This window comes from Protopterus annectens, chromosome 15.part0 (genome assembly GCF_019279795.1).
Source record: "Protopterus annectens isolate FY-2018-M chromosome 15.part0, PAN1.0, whole genome shotgun sequence".
NCBI lineage: Eukaryota > Metazoa > Chordata > Ceratodontiformes > Protopteridae > Protopterus > Protopterus annectens.
Genome location: NC_056749.1, coordinates 127,319,704 through 127,336,281, shown reverse-complemented (window position 1 = coordinate 127,336,281; position 16,578 = coordinate 127,319,704).

The window sequence follows — 16,578 nt, the reverse complement described above, 5'->3', positions numbered from 1 at the left end:
GACTGCCCATGCACTGGAATAGACTTCCCATACATGTTAAGCAGTGCACCTCACTGGCACTTTTCAAGAGGAATCTTGATGACTGGTTGGGAAATAATAAGTTCACCCCAAGGATGACTCCAGTGGCTCTACTTGATAGAGGCACCAGGAACTAAGGTAGCATGATGCTACGGCACTTCTATGGGCTAGGCTTGTTAAGGCTCCAGGGTCATTGGCCTAGTACACACCTATGAACCTATAAATAATGACAATCATTTGAGTTTCAAACTTCAAACCCTTCAGAAAATGTACGTTAAAACAAACCCTGTTAGCCTAGCAACTTCCTAAGTTTATTTATTTTATTTATTTATTTTACATTTGTTAACTGGGAAAGTCCGACTGGATTTTGGTCCATTTTCAGCGGAGGCCTGGGAGAAAACCTCCATACTTGCATACATCCAAGAAGAAAGCTAGTGCTTAGCCTAATCCCAGTGCTTCCAATAATCAACAAATACAAAATAAGAAAATCACTGGGAACTGCTGCTGTACGAACACAATAAATATTTATTAAAACACTGAGAGTAAAAAACAACAAAGTGGCTGGCTAAACCCTTCATCAGACAAAAGTGCTCTTACAAACATCACATTTTTAAAAAATACTTACACCAATCAGTACTCAGAAAAAACCCGCCTTTTTCTGTGGGTTGTCCTGATACAAACTATTCAATTAATAATTAAAGGCACATATTACTGCTGATGTGTATTCAATAAAATAAAATAAAAATAAAAATGAAAATAAAAATTCAATAAAAAGCACGCCTATTTTTGAGAGTGGGTTTCAGGGGTACCATATCATTCAGCCCTGGTTTAACATGGGCTGTTAGATCTAAAATCCATTGTGATTCTATAGCCTCTGTTTTCAGCCTGATATCACCACCTCTCTTATTGAGAAAAACATTAGCAATCACCCTGAATTTAAAATTATGTGTTGGGTGATCCTTAACATGATTATATAGTGCATTGTGCTCATCACAATTCCTAATGGAGCCTAAATGTTGCAGGATCCTGGTCTTTAACATATTGTTGGTCTTGCCAACATAATATCCTTGACATAATGTACATCCTGACATATATACTACATTAGTGGTCCTACAGGTAGCTTTCCCCTTAAATGTAAAACTCTTCCCTGTTAACGGATGTATAAAAACTGTCTCCCTATTTATATATTCACAGGCCTTACAACTACCACATGGCACAGTGCCCTGGGACCTAGGTAAGCATGTGACATCATTATTGCCCCTATCTCGACAGAGTATATCCTTCAGATTCTTGTTCCTCTTATAACTAAACTGCGGGACTTCCCCTACTATGTCACTCAGGTTCCTATTACTTGTAATGATATTCCAATTCCTCTTAATGATGTCACATACCCCTTGAATGTTACTCCCATAGGTCAAAGTCACTCTAGGTTTCATGTCCTTGTTCCTATCATTATTATTATAGCCATTTTGACTGCTGTCATTACTTTCTGACCTTGTATCTATACTAAGCCATGGCTTATATTTCCCTTTCCTATTATCACTGCCTCTTATAGCTGCTGCTTCCACTAAGTCATGTCTATAACCCCTATCCTGAAAACACTTCTTCAAATTCACTACCTCCTTCTCAAATTGGTCATCCATCAAACTAAGCCTAGATATCCTGCCCACCTGCCCTTCCACTATGTTGGAAAAGGTGAACCTAGGATGCATACTATCAAAAGAGAGTAAGGAATTCTTCCAACTCTCTTTTCTAAATAGTTTTGAACTAAAACCTTCAGATGTAAGATCAATAGTAACATCTAAAAAGTCCAGGGCCACAAACGAGCTCTTTATATCAAATCTCAGGAAGGAAGTAGTGGAATGCAAAAATTCCACAAAGGAGGTCAGCCTTTGTTCACCTCCCTTCCAAGCAATAAAGATGTCATCCACAAATCGTAGGTAGACCCCTATGTGTTGATTCCAGTCACTGTTATTTAATACATGTTGTTTTTCCCAATAAGAGAGAACTAAATTAGCATAGGAATTAGCACAGGGGGTTCCCATAGCTACCCCCTGTGCTTGCCTATACATTGTGCCATTGCTCAAGAAAACATTGTTCTCCAGAACCAATTTCAATGACTCCTCTATGAGAAAAAGTTCTCTCTCTGCAACACCCATGTCCCTTAGAATCCCTACACAGGCCAATATTCCATACTCATTACCTATCACTGTGAATAAACTATGTACATCTAAACTTACTAACGTAATCCCTTCCTGTCTGCCTTCCCTATTCATCTCACCCAAGATCTTTAGGAAATGTGCAGTATCCTTCAAATTGTTCTGGAGAACAATGTTTTCTTGAGCAATGGCACAATGTATAGGCAAGCACAGGGGGTAGCTATGGGAACCCCCTGTGCTAATTCCTATGCTAATTTAGTTCTCTCTTATTGGGAAAAACAACATGTATTAAATAACAGTGACTGGAATCAACACATAGGGGTCTACCTACGATTTGTGGATGACATCTTTATTGCTTGGAAGGGAGGTGAACAAAGGCTGACCGCCTTTGTGGAATTTTTGCATTCCACTACTTCCTTCCTGAGATTTGATATAAAGAGCTCGTTTGTGGCCCTGGACTTTTTAGATGTTACTATTGAACTTACATCTGAAGGTTTTAGTTCAAAACTATTTAGAAAAGAGAGTTGGAAGAATTCCTTACTCTCTTTTGATAGTATGCATCCTAGGTTCACCTTTTCCAACATAGTGGAAGGGCAGGTGGGCAGGATATCTAGGCTTAGTTTGATGGATGACCAATTTGAGAAGGAGGTAGTGAATTTGAAGAAGTGTTTTCAGGATAGGGGTTATAGACATGACTTAGTGGAAGCAACAGCTATAAGAGGCAGTGATAATAGGAAAGGGAAATATAAGCCATGGCTTAGTATAGATACAAGGTCAGAAAGTAATGACAGCAGTCAAAATGGCTATAATAATAATGATAGGAACAAGGACATGAAACCTAGAGTGACTTTGACCTATGGGAGTAACATTCAAGGGGTATGTGACATCATTAAGAGGAATTGGAATATCATTACAAGTGATAGGAACCTGAGTGACATAGTAGGGGAAGTCCTGCAGTTTAGTTATAAGAGGAACAAGAATCTGAAGGATATACTCTGTCGAGATAGGGGCAATAATGATGTCACATGCTTACCTAGGTCCCAGGGCACTGTGCCATGTGGTAGTTGTAAGGCCTGTGAATATATAAATAGGGAGACAGTTTTTATACATCCGTTAACAGGGAAGAGTTTTACATTTAAGGGGAAAGCTACCTGTAGGACCACTAATGTGGTATATATGGCAGGATGTACATTATGTCAAGGATATTATGTTGGCAAGACCAACAATATGTTAAAGACCAGGATCCTGCAACATTTAGGCTCCATTAGGAATTGTGATGAGCACAATGCACTATATAATCATGTTAAGGATCACCCAACACATAATTTTAAATTCAGGGTGATTGCTAATGTTTTTCTCAATAAGAGAGGTGGTGATATCAGGCTGAAAACAGAGGCTATAGAATCACAATGGATTTTAGATCTAACAGCCCATGTTAAACCAGGGCTGAATGATATGGTACCCCTGAAACCCACTCTCAAAAATAGGCGTGCTTTTTATTGAATTTTTATTTTCATTTTTATTTTTATTTTATTTTATAGAATACACATCAGCAGTAATATGTGCCTTTAATTATTAATTGAATAGTTTGTATCAGGACAACCCACAGAAAAAGGCGGTTTTTTTCTGAGCACTGATTGGTGTAAGTATTTTTTAAAAATGTGATGTTTGTAAGAGCACTTTTGTCTGATGAAGGGTTTAGCTCGAAAGCGCTCACTTTGTTGTTTTTTACTCTCAGTGTTTTAATAAATATTTATTGTGTTCGTACAGCAGCAGTTCCCAGTGATTTTCTTATTTTATACTTGCATACATGAAGACAGTGTGACTTTGACAATTATATACTTATGTACAAGAACAGATTCATAATTTGACACTTATATACTTTGTACAGAAACACTTACAGAAAGGTATTCTGGTTATGCCAGAATATATAATAGGTTTGAGAATTATAAACTTTTATGGATGAACATAGTAATTTTAGTTGTACAGATATGTGTAAGTTCTCTTGTAGTTCAGCAGTACACTAACTAATCTAACATCTGAATCAGCTGAGGTATAGGAGATATGGTTGTGATAGTTCCAATATGAAGCCTGGTTTTAAGAGATACAGGGTAAATACTGAAGGAATGTTTCCAGAGTTTATAAGATCAATATTTAAAATATGTCCCTAGTTTTGGGCCCTTGTCCCCCCATTTCATTAGGCTTTGTTCAGATTTCTTGCACTGAGAGGTTGAGAGGTATGGTCAGGCAAGAAAACAGAGGCAAGAAACACAGGCAGAAGAACTATAGGAACAACTGCATCTTTAGAATTTTAAGGAATTTTAGCTCCGGAAAGACAGCAGATCCTGCTTCCAGTATGCTGGACTGAGGATGGAGTGCACTTACTTGTCTACAGGTCAGTAGCATAGCTAAGGTAGGGTAAGAGAGACAACTGTGTTGACACAAAGTGTTGGGGAGCAAGATCGGCCATCATCCTAATCACTCAGCTCTAGTGCAATACCAGATTTTAAAAGATGGTATTGCATTTGCAGTCAAACCTGAGTGGTGTAGTATTCGGCACAGGGTATAACCTTTAACAACTGCTTGCTACATTTGAAGCAAGCAGTTTGCTACAGTTTAAAAGAGAAAATATTTCTTGTTTTATTTTTTTTTAAACTAAAACTTGAGTGATGTAGCATTCTGTGCAGGCAAGATTTGAACTGGAACAACTGTTCAGTAAAGTAAAAAATTAAGAAATGTTGTTTTCTTTAAATAAGATGTCTGGATGGAGGTTCAGGGGCAGGGAACATAAATGGGGCCTGAGTGGCCAGGGCAGGAGGAAGGGGGGTGCTGTACATCTGGCCACCTGGTTGGTGTGCCAGTATAAGATAAGATCTTTTTGTTTTGCTCTTCATTTGAAGAGCTGAAGGGGTGGAGCACTAGTTTGTGGGACTGGCACAGGGCGCTGGTTGGGCCATCTAGGCTTCTGCTACAGGGAAGTCATGGCAGAAGAGAGGAACCAGATTAGTATCATGTTGGGAGCCGAGAGTTACCCTGCTTGTGTTTAAGGTTGGAATTTATCCAGTTTGCAGAACAGAGAGACAAATGATGACTACTGTAAGTACTTTTGGACTATACCAGTACTACTGAAGGCTGCATGAGTTAAGTAAAAACCATGGAATGTAAAACAGAATTTGTGAAGCTAGACATGTACTTACTTTGTGATATCATTTATTGAAACACAGCACTTATTGAAGTAAAACTATTTTATGTTACACCCATTTTGATAAGCTTCATCATTTTCAGTAATCCCTGTAAATTAACTTTGTTCACACTGCAAGCTATTGTTTACAAACTGTCTTTATGGTTGAAACTGCATGAAGTATACTACGCTGGTGGATTGCAATGGACAGAAAAACAAGAGTTTTACAAACTGTCATGCTATGAAGGTAACCATAAATGCTCCGCTGAGTTTATTTTCCCCTCAACAGACGAATGGTGTCATATTGTAAGCTACCTAAACACTACTCTGCATGAGTTTTTAATTACCCTCCCAGAAATCAAGCTCAAATGAATGAATAATTAATTACTACTTAACAGGCCAAAAGTAATCTCTTAAAGTGAAATGAACCATTTTTTGTCAGATGCACGGCTGCTCTGTCTTAACTGATAAATTTCTGTAGCCCTGTGCCCAGTGGAAATTCTTTCTGGAAACATTCCTTGTCGCTGCTCAGAGGAATGAATGCAAACTGTAAAAATCCTGTCCCATTTCAAAAATGGAAGGGCTACTTAAAGCCATGTTAGTTGTAACCATAATCATCCAGCAGAGATGTGTGGCTACTAATAGGCATCTGTTTAGCATAAAACAAATTTCTACCATACTGAGTCAGAAGCCATTCTCAGTTGAGATCTCAAAATTAGCAGCTCTCTAAAGCAGCTGCGCAAGGAAGACTATCTAGATACCAAACAATTGTTTTTATTTTTTATTTAATGTTTGTTTACAGAATAAATGAAGTGGTCCTTGGACCTTTTTTCCACCATGATCCTGGCCAGAATAACAAACAGTACTATAAAAATATTGCATTACAATCAATAATATAGTACATTCCAGAGTAATTAGAACATTCGCAATAGTAAAATAGCATTCAGAAACATCCAAATAAATTTCCTGCAGTACAATGCACGAACAGTTACATTCGGTAGTCATAAGAGCATTTAGAGAAATAGCAGTATATTCAGTTGTCACAGAACAATCAGAACAGCACATTCACAACACTGTGAAAAATCTTGCAGTAAAATCAATGAAACAGTCCATTCAGAAGTCATCAGAATATTGTGGAAAACAGTATTTCATAAACTGAATGGCATAAGAAAGGATTAGCCAAATGAGTGCACAAATGTAAATACATTTTATAATGACTATATTTAACCGTACATTGTGATCATAGTAAAAAAGTCTAAAAAAGCTCTCTTCACCCCACTCTCAATCTACATCAAGCAAGCAAGTGCTGCACAGACATTTCCTGCACGACTACTAAGAGCATTTAATATCCAACAGCAAGACGGGTAATGCTTGTATCTTCAGAAAGCAAGCAGCCCAACTGGATTTTATTATCGTGTCTGTCCAGGATGCTTAAGAGCAAATTTCATACCTAGACATTTGCTATGGACAAACCTACATGTGGCTGACGATGCATATTTTAAAAATGTATTTACAGCCACATATGAGCAATGCAATTAGGAACTCTGGCACTAGTTCAGGATGCCTTTTCCATGTAATCTAACAAAGCGGATATTTCAGAGTGACCCCAAAATCTTCTGAAAACTAGGTCTGTTAGTAGGATGCTTATTAACTCAACTTGAAAATCTTTAATTAGGGTTGCACACTCTAGGGGCTAATAACAAACTTTAATCACAGTATGTTGCTCTTTTTGCAAACAAGTAAAGCACCTTTACTGCTTTTTTGACAATGTACTACAGAAGGGTATATAGGTAAGTATAGTTATTGACTTCAGTGTTATGACTTTTAACATGGGTACAGATGGCTTAGCAAATTATACCAAAAGTAATTCTATGCACTGAGAGCCAGCAAATACTCTATCAGGGGTGGTGCGGAGCTTAGATGGCCAAGTGAGAGCAGTGAATTTTTAGAACCCCATAAACTAGTATAATAATATAGGAAAATGCTATTATTTTCAAGTTTAAAATGTCAGAAATCTATAGATAAACTACTAAACTACATAAATATCAATTTTGGTGGAGATATACAAAAATGTTCCTGTAAAGTAACTTGGAGATATATTAAGTCACTGAATATGAACAACTCAAGGAATTCTCACCCAGATGCTGCTTTGAAAAAAGAACTGCAATTAATGACATCTACCTTACAGGAACTATCTTTGAAGATGGCTGGCTTTAAAAATGACTTAGAAAACCTCAAATTAAATTCTCAAAAACGGACTGATACCCTTAAGGAACTATTACAACAACACTATACAAAAATAATTATACAACGACCCTCCATTAATATTCCAAAATGTGCACGCTGATTGGTCTGCATGCACGTTGTAAATCAGACTTATACTAATGGAAAAAGTTCCGGTCGCCCGGACTTTTTCCATTAGTATAAGTCTTTTTTTTTTTTTTTTTTACAGCAACGGAGAACGCAAGATCTCTGTTGCTTTTTAGAAACTGTCTCGCTATGTTAAAGGAGTTTAACATAGCGAGACAGCTTTAAAAAAAGGAACGGAGATCTTCCATTCTCTGTTGCTTTTTTTTAAAGCGGTCTCGCTATGTTAAATAGGTTTAACATAGCGAGACAGCTTTAAAAAAAAGCAACTGAGATTCTCTGTTGCTTTTTTTAAAGCTGTCTCGCTATGTTAAACTCCTTTAACATGGCGAGACACTTTGTAAAAGCAAAAGAGATCTTGCTTTCTCCATAGCTTCCACCCACAGCTCTGATGTACTGCGTAAGCGTACACATGCGCAGTACATCAGAACTGCCACAAAATACCAGACAGCTGCGGAAAGGCAGCACGGAGGCATTATACAATGCCATTATTTAAGAAAAGTAAGTATTTGTTTTCTTAAATAATGTCATTGTATAACAGCAATAACCCACTTCTGGGTGTGGGTAATGCTGGATTTACCCACGGTTGTCTTTGGCCACTCTGACTTCGCCCTCATGACCAAACCACACCAACCGTGGGTAAATCCAGCATTACCCACACCCAGGCGCAGGCTATTGCTAAAATATAGAGACTTTTCTAAATTACATTGAAGGGAGACGCAAAGAGGAAGAATTCCAAAACGAATTTCTGTTTAAACAGAATACATGGCTGATTAACAAAATAGATGACTTAGAAAACAAGGAAAGGAGAAACAACATAAGAATCTTTGGTCTGCCTGAAAACACTGAAGGTGAAGACATTATTTCATTCTCAACAACCTGGATTCCTGAATTTTTAGACTTGAAAGAGGGACTTTCATTTGGAATTGAAAGGGCGCATAGAGAACTGAGGAAACCTGCTTCTAACTCAACAAATACTTCACCTAGATCCATAGTTATAACATTTCTTTCATTTCTGAAAAAGGGACTAGTATTAAAATCTGCTTGGAGAAAATCACCCTTAAAATACAATCGAAGCCTGGTAAGGTTTGACAATGATTATTCTTCCAGAATACTAGAACAAAGGAAAAAATCTGGCCAGTAATAAAACGGTTGAAACAAAACAACATTAAAGCACAGCTGGCCTTTCCAGCCAAGATAAAAATAATTTTTGCCAATGAGATGAGAACCTTTAATGACTTAGAAGAAGCTACTATATTCATCAAAAACAACAACATAGTGTCTATCCCAGAAGAAATGGAATGGATGGCCCCTACTCTTAAAAGAATAAAAGAAACAAATGCTTGGACTGATGCTAGAAAGAAGAAACAAAAAACTGATTCCAAGATAGCTGTCCCAAAAAAATAACTCTTACAACTACATCTCTCAAAGTATCAGCTGATATGGTACATCACTTGTCATCTGTTTTTATTTAAAAAAAAAGAAGGGATCCTTAAACAACTGAGAAACAGTAATGTTTTATTCAGACTGTTCAGAGTCCAATAATTCTTCACAAACAAAGGTAGGTCAAGATGGGTTACTATTTACATTACATATAAGCCAAACAAAACAACATATAATACAAACATGGAAGTTTCTATTCCCCTACTTGAACTCATTGACTACTTATCTTGTTCATTTTTCATTGATTTTACTTATAATAATTTAAGTAATTAATTAACTAATTCAACAAGGTACCATTCATCAGAGTTCAGACTCATATGTAACAAATTAACATCATATATAATAGCAGTAACAGTAGTGTGTTTTAAAAAAATGCTGTCATGGAGACTTAATGCCTTCTTCAGTTAAAGTATGATTTAGAAATGTCATGTATATCCTGATTAAATAATAGTAGCAAGCTCTTAGTACAAATGTCATCATTATTCTGACTAAATATAGTTAATAACAATTATGGCAGGTATCACAGCTATGAGTGCTGTTTGATCAATCCTGATATGGTGCGCGCGGATGCAGCTGTGTTTAGCAGCTAGTACAAATGTCATTATTATTCTGTCTAAACACAGTTAATATCAATTATGGCAGGTATCATAGCTTTGAGTGCTGTTTGATCAATCCTGATAGGGTGTGTGTGGATGCAGCCGTGTCTGGCAGCTAGTGCAAATGTCATTATTATTCTGTCTAAACATAATTAATATCAATTATGGCAGGTATCATAGCTTTGAGTGCTGTTTCATTAAGCCTGACATGGTGTATGTGGATGCAGCTGTTATATGTTGCCGTTTTCTTCTCCGGGAAGATGTGGGTTGCGGCTTGTGATCAAGGTTTACTGATGCTTGTGAATTAGGAAGAGGCATTTGGTGTTTTAGCCTGGATCCAGGGGAAGGGGGTGGATAGAACTGTGATTTGGGATATTTTGGCAGAGAATAGTTTGTTTGTACATCTGCTGAGTGAGAGGTGGGAGGGCTGGAGGAGTTCATAGATTCATAGGTAGGTACTAAGCTATCTGCCCAAAGGCATTTATAAGCCTAGCCGGAATGTGTTGGCTTTCACCGCCCCCCTTAGATTAGTTCCCTGTGCCTCTGTCCAGTAGAGCCATTGAAGTGATCCCTGGAGTAAACTTTCTGTTTCCCATCCACTCATCAAGGTTTCTCTTGAAGAGCGTTAGTGGGGAGCTCTGCCTAATGTACACTGGAATCTTGTTCCAGAGCATGTGAAGTCTCTGGGACAGGAATCTATCCCTCCAGCACATCCTACTTGTTGTGGTGAGGTTTAGATACCTGGAGCGTGTGGCTTGAGGGAATATGGTTTTCTTTAGGTGCAGCATGTCCATCAATTCTGGGTTGGATATGGCCTTGTATGTCAGGCAGAGATCACCTCCGAGTAGGTGGTATGCAACCGAGGACAGCTGCAGTTTCTTCAGTAGAGCTGCATAGGGCATCTGCTTGAGGCCAGTGATCCTCTTGGTGAGGTACTTCTGTGGTCTTTCCAGTTGTTGCAGGTGTCTTGTAAGGTACATCCCAAATGGGGAGTGTGTTGTCTCTTGTTGTGGCGGCTTGTTGGGATTTATTTTTATTTTTTTTTTTATCTGTTTGCTCTCTGTTCTTTTCCTGGCTGCTGCCTCGCTTGAAAGGGAGGGAATTTAGGCTTGAGGTTGCAGTGACGTGAAGCTTTGCTTCAGGTGCATCGCAAGCCTGTGCTATGCAGTATACAGACACACTAACAGAAACAGACACTCCCAGGTTGCTATGGTAATGGAGACAGTGTGACGATAATGCTTAATGAGATGATTCTCGCCAATGACGTTTTTGGTTTAAAAAAAAAAATATATATATATATATATATATATATATATATATATATATATATATATACATATATATATATATATATATATATATAATAAAAGGGCTGTTTTAAACCACATGTACACATATTGATGGTCTCCCAGCACTTTTTTTAGCTCATTAAGTTGATTCTTGAAAAATAATAATAAGCGCAACTTTATATTTAAAATGTATTTTGGTCCAAAAACATTAAGGACTTACATAAGAGTGGAAGTCTGAGTTATTGTGAAAGACTAAAAGCACTTGGTCTTGTGCAGTACCCTTTGCAATGGTCTGGTAGGTGAGCTTGCTAGGACATGTTGGGCATGTGGGGATAGTTGATTCTAGGGGTGTTTGGGGTTGCCAGGAAGTGTTACAGAGTCATCAGATTTCCTTCATGGAAATATCTATGGGAATGGAAGGTGTGTTGAGTGATTCACTGGCAGAGTGGCCGTTGCATGGAACAGGACAAATATTGGTTTGGATATTTTAACTCATTCACTCCAGAGCAGCTCAGAAAAGGCTGCCTACTTAATTCCACCATAGGAACAACAGTGCAGGCTGAGCTAATTTTCAGAAAATCCATTTCTAATACCATGCAGAAAACAAATGGTCATAACTCTTTAACTATACGAGCTAGACTAAAAATGTAAACGTGAAAGTTGTTTAGCAGACACTGACCTTTACAACAGTGTAAATGTTGATGGTGCATATCAAAGTCATTATTAAATACTTGGCAAGGAATGTTGATAATGTGCATATTTTTTACCTTTTTGGAAAAGCAAAGCACAATATCTTGGTAAATGTACCATGTAGACCCATACAATTTGCATTTACTTTGTTAGTATGAATGTCAGCTTTAAAATGATACATTAACCATTACTGTGTGATGCTCCCTTATGGAGATATTCACAGAAATATAATTAATATAATACTTCTCATAATTGATAAATAAAGCATAATATCTCATCATCTGTAACAGACAGAGCCTACATATCAGTGTACAAGTTGTGTGTCTGAATGTCAGATTCAAAATGATGCATCATTTGTGTGATCACCATGCTCCGTTGCAAAGATATGGGCATAATAATGAGAAGTATTGGAAATGTATAATTTTCATAATCGTACAAAACTAAACAAACTTTGATATCTGCACATATGTACAACATGCAGGCACAATTCTTTTACCACGTTGGAAGCAACAATACCGTCTTCAAAATGAGGTATTACTTGGCACATTCATATGCTCCATTGCAAAGTTATATACCAAAATATGAAAAAAAAAATCATACTTTCCATAACCTAAGTCCGAAACAAACTTTCATATCTGTACATGTGTACAACATACAGGGACAGTTCTTTTACCATGTTGGAACTATCAATACTGTCTTCAAAATGCGGTATTACTTGACACACTGGCATGCTGCCTTGCAAAGTTATTTACCAAAACATGAAAAACATCATAATTTCCATAAGCTAAGTCCTAAACAAACTGATATCTCTACCTGTGTACAGCATTCACACCCAGCTGCTTTACCATGTAGACAGATATCAATGTAAATATACACATTCTTGGTGTAGCCAACATACTGCTGAATGGGTACATGTAAAGAGAAGAAGCAAGGTAAGGACCGCCACTCCACTAATGAACCCAGGACAGGCATGGGACTTCAGTGGCATGCAAGGCCATCTGATCTGTCCCAATACCTGTGCTGGCTACCCACTTAGACTGCTGATACCACTACAGTCAAATGACCGCCTTCAGTGTCAGCAGTCTGCCTTACCTATCTATGCCTTTCCTCTTTACATCTGTTCATTCAGCAATGGACCTAAGGGATCAAGTTCTGTATTACTAAGCCCTTCCTGTCATCTAACCATTACATATGCCTGATAGAAGCAGAATAAAAAAAGAAGTATTGCAGGATAGTTACTGACATATTAGATTGTACGTGGTAGCACTCTAGTGAAACAGTTGCTCTTTCTCAGCATCTTCACCAGCTCCTTACCACACTTATTTGACAAACTCAGAAAAATATATTTTACACAACACATTTCATAAAAGAGTTTTACTTACCATACTGGCCTTACTTGGTTATGGATGTTTTCTATTCTTCTCACAAGCTGCATGTTACCAATCCTGCATAGCTTTCCTCATGCCATTGTGGAGGTCAGTCAAGAACAACGCAATGCCCTCCTCAGTTAGGTGAATGCCATCCCTTCTGAAAAGGTGAACATCTTCCGCAGTGATAATGTCATGGAAGATTGTAGATCCACCTACCCTGTGCATCAAGCCATGCATGAACCCATTCTGTAGACGTCTGGCCTTGTGCACTGCCCGTTGACTGTTTTCCATATCTGCTGACGAATTATGTCAGACCACAGAAAATGAAAATGTGGCCACCATGACTGCAGATGCTCCAAAAATTGCTCTGATTTGAAACCATAGCCTTCCAAGTGGTTGACTGATGACACCATTCCCTCCAATGTGCAGCACACGAATGTCAGGCTCAGGGTACATGGAACACTTCTCTTCCAACAACTGCAGTACTCCGCTCCAATGCATACCTCTTCTTGCAATCCAGTATACCTTCATACTGGATGTGGGAAAGCTCAAGTTGTACTGGTTTTCAGTTACGGAGGCGTGGCTGGCAGCCCAGTGAATGTAGGAATGGCCACATGCCCACACTCTCACGTGTTCTCCTGCTTGTGAAGCCATGTCAGTGTCAGAAGGTGGATGAACCTGCACAGGAAAGAAAACGCAAACAGATTACTACTGATGTTTGAGAGATGTATTGGAAGACTACATATACATACATAAGCTATATACTTAGCTCATTGTCATGCTCCCTCACACAGTTATTTACCAAAATATGAAAAAAAAAGTCATCATTTCCATAACCTAAGTCCTAAACAAACTGTGATAACTGTACATTTGTCCAGCATACGGACACGGCTCTTTTATCATGTTGTAAGTACTAATACAGTCTTCAAAATGAGGTCTTACTCAACATGTTGAAATGTTCCCTACCAGAGTAGATGGCATCTACTTTGAGAAGCATGTTGCCTTACACTTGAACTTACAGCTGAGAAACACAACAGTATGGAACAATATGGTGTTACTCACCTGCACAGAGGCAGTTGGAAAACACAGCAGTATGTGCAGTAATTCACAAAAATATAAACCATATAACCGCAATGGATACCTTCATTGGTATCTTGCAATCAAAGCAATTGGGAAAAAGAAAGAAAATAATTTTGAGGGAACACTTCTGCATGACTCAACATATACAGAAACCAAAACCTGACAAATGAATTCATCAATATGATAATGCCTTTTTCTAAAGTGAATAACTGCATGTGGGTTTTACCTGACAAGTGATAATGACTCAGTGTTATTCTATAACAGTGCAGGCTGTAAATTAACAATGTGATAATGACTTGCATTTCATTGCTGCAAGGCTCTGCATGCTCATACAAAGGTGATAATTGCTGCACCCTGTTGAGCAGACATTTATTACATTCCTGGTGCAGTTGTAATGTAAGGCTGATTCATTACCATCTTTCAGTATAACCTAAATCATAGAATAGCCAGAAATATTGTCCAAAATATGTGGTTGCTCCATGCCAGAATTAGTGTAAAAATAAGCACTACTATTTTATGTGAAAGTTTAGTTAAAAGTTGTTTCCTTCAGCACAACTAGGAATTTTATTGTAGATTTATTCAGATCTAAAAACATTGACAAAAGAATAAATATAGACATGAATGATGACACAACATATAATTACAAATCAAAGTGACATGTTTCAGAAGTAGCAAAAACATTTCTTGTTCCGCTTAGATATCCAACAATGAAAGAATACCTCAAAGTTAGTTCCCAACTACCACTACATTATCAAACAGAAAGAGCAACAGCTCCTGTGACTATGTATATTCACTCTACAGTATCCCAAAACAGACAATTGCAATAAAGATTTCATGCAACAGCACTAAACACAAGTGTTCGGCACACTGTAAATGATCTATGTCCAGGTATTTCTACCTAACATACGCCCTACCCATTTAAAGTACTGCGAATGTAATACTTTTTATAGAACAGACTATCCACACCACAAAACATAATTTAGTACACCTTATAAATGTTTTCACTGCTTACTTTTAAATAATTTTCTGGTAGATACTTGCACTGTTTAGCAATTTCAATATATTTGTCCATATCCAAAGGCGCCATCTTGCTTTATCAAACAATTAGAAATGCAATTTTCTCAAACAAGTTTAATGTGAGCACCACATAAATACAAGCTGAATCATAACTATAAAATGTAAATAATACGTTCAGTTACGATTTCAGCTTGTTTTAAAGTGAGCACAGCAAAAACTCATCATTAAAGTTTCTCGCGCCTTTGGAAGGCACTCGGGGGTAAGACCCTGAAATTCTTCTCGTTTCATACTCCGCTCAGATGTAAGTGCAGAGGCATCATGAGATGGTACTCCGGGGTAATGAGTTAAGAACAGCCTGGAAACACACCACATGAATTAGTAAATGGTATTCCGGCAAAACTGGATGGGCATTGCTGCCCGTGCTTGAAGTATTGATATGTGTGTATGTAAGGATGGAAATATACTTATAACAAATAAGAAACTAGAAGAGTCTTATAATTTAAAGTCTATGGACTGTATAAACATGCTTGGAAGGAGCTAATAATAAGAATAAACATTACAGCTTGTGGTCTCTCAAATAACTAAGCAACAGCCAAAAAAAAAACACACACACACAATAGATATGTAATGCATGATTTTAGTAAATCTAGACATAAAATATATAATCGTCATATAAGATGAAGCAGTTTGCTGAATTTAGATATTAAAGACAGGATTTAATAACATGGGCTTGTGTATAATAATAACACTGCTGTCTTAACTTGTCATAAATGACATACACTACATTGAACATCAAGGGGAAGCGTGATGATTTTCTTATATAAGTAAATATGCATAACAAGTCATGTAATTGCTTTAACTTGAATTGTAGTTTTTGTAACCCATCTTGACCATATATAATACTTAAGCGGTTACCAAGATAACTAATGTTTTATATATGACATCAAACTGACAAAGTTGTTCAAGAGAAACAACAGACGCCTGAACTTCAAATGTCACAAAATGTAGCAATCATATTCTGAACAAATAGTATTAAAGTGACAATAGATACTCAGTTTAAAAAACATGGGCTTGAGTATAACAATACTACTGTTTTAACTTGTCATAAATGACATACACTATATTGAACATCAAGGGGAAGCATGATAATTTTCTCATATAAGTAAATGTGCATAACAATCATATAATTGCTTTAACGTGAATTGTGGTTTTGTAACACATCTTGACCATACATAATACTTAAGCTGTTACCAAGGTAACTAATGTTTTATACATAACATCAAACTGACAAAGTTGTTCAAGGGAAACAATAGATAGGAATATCACAGAATGTAACAATCACATTCTGAACAAATAGTATTAAATTGG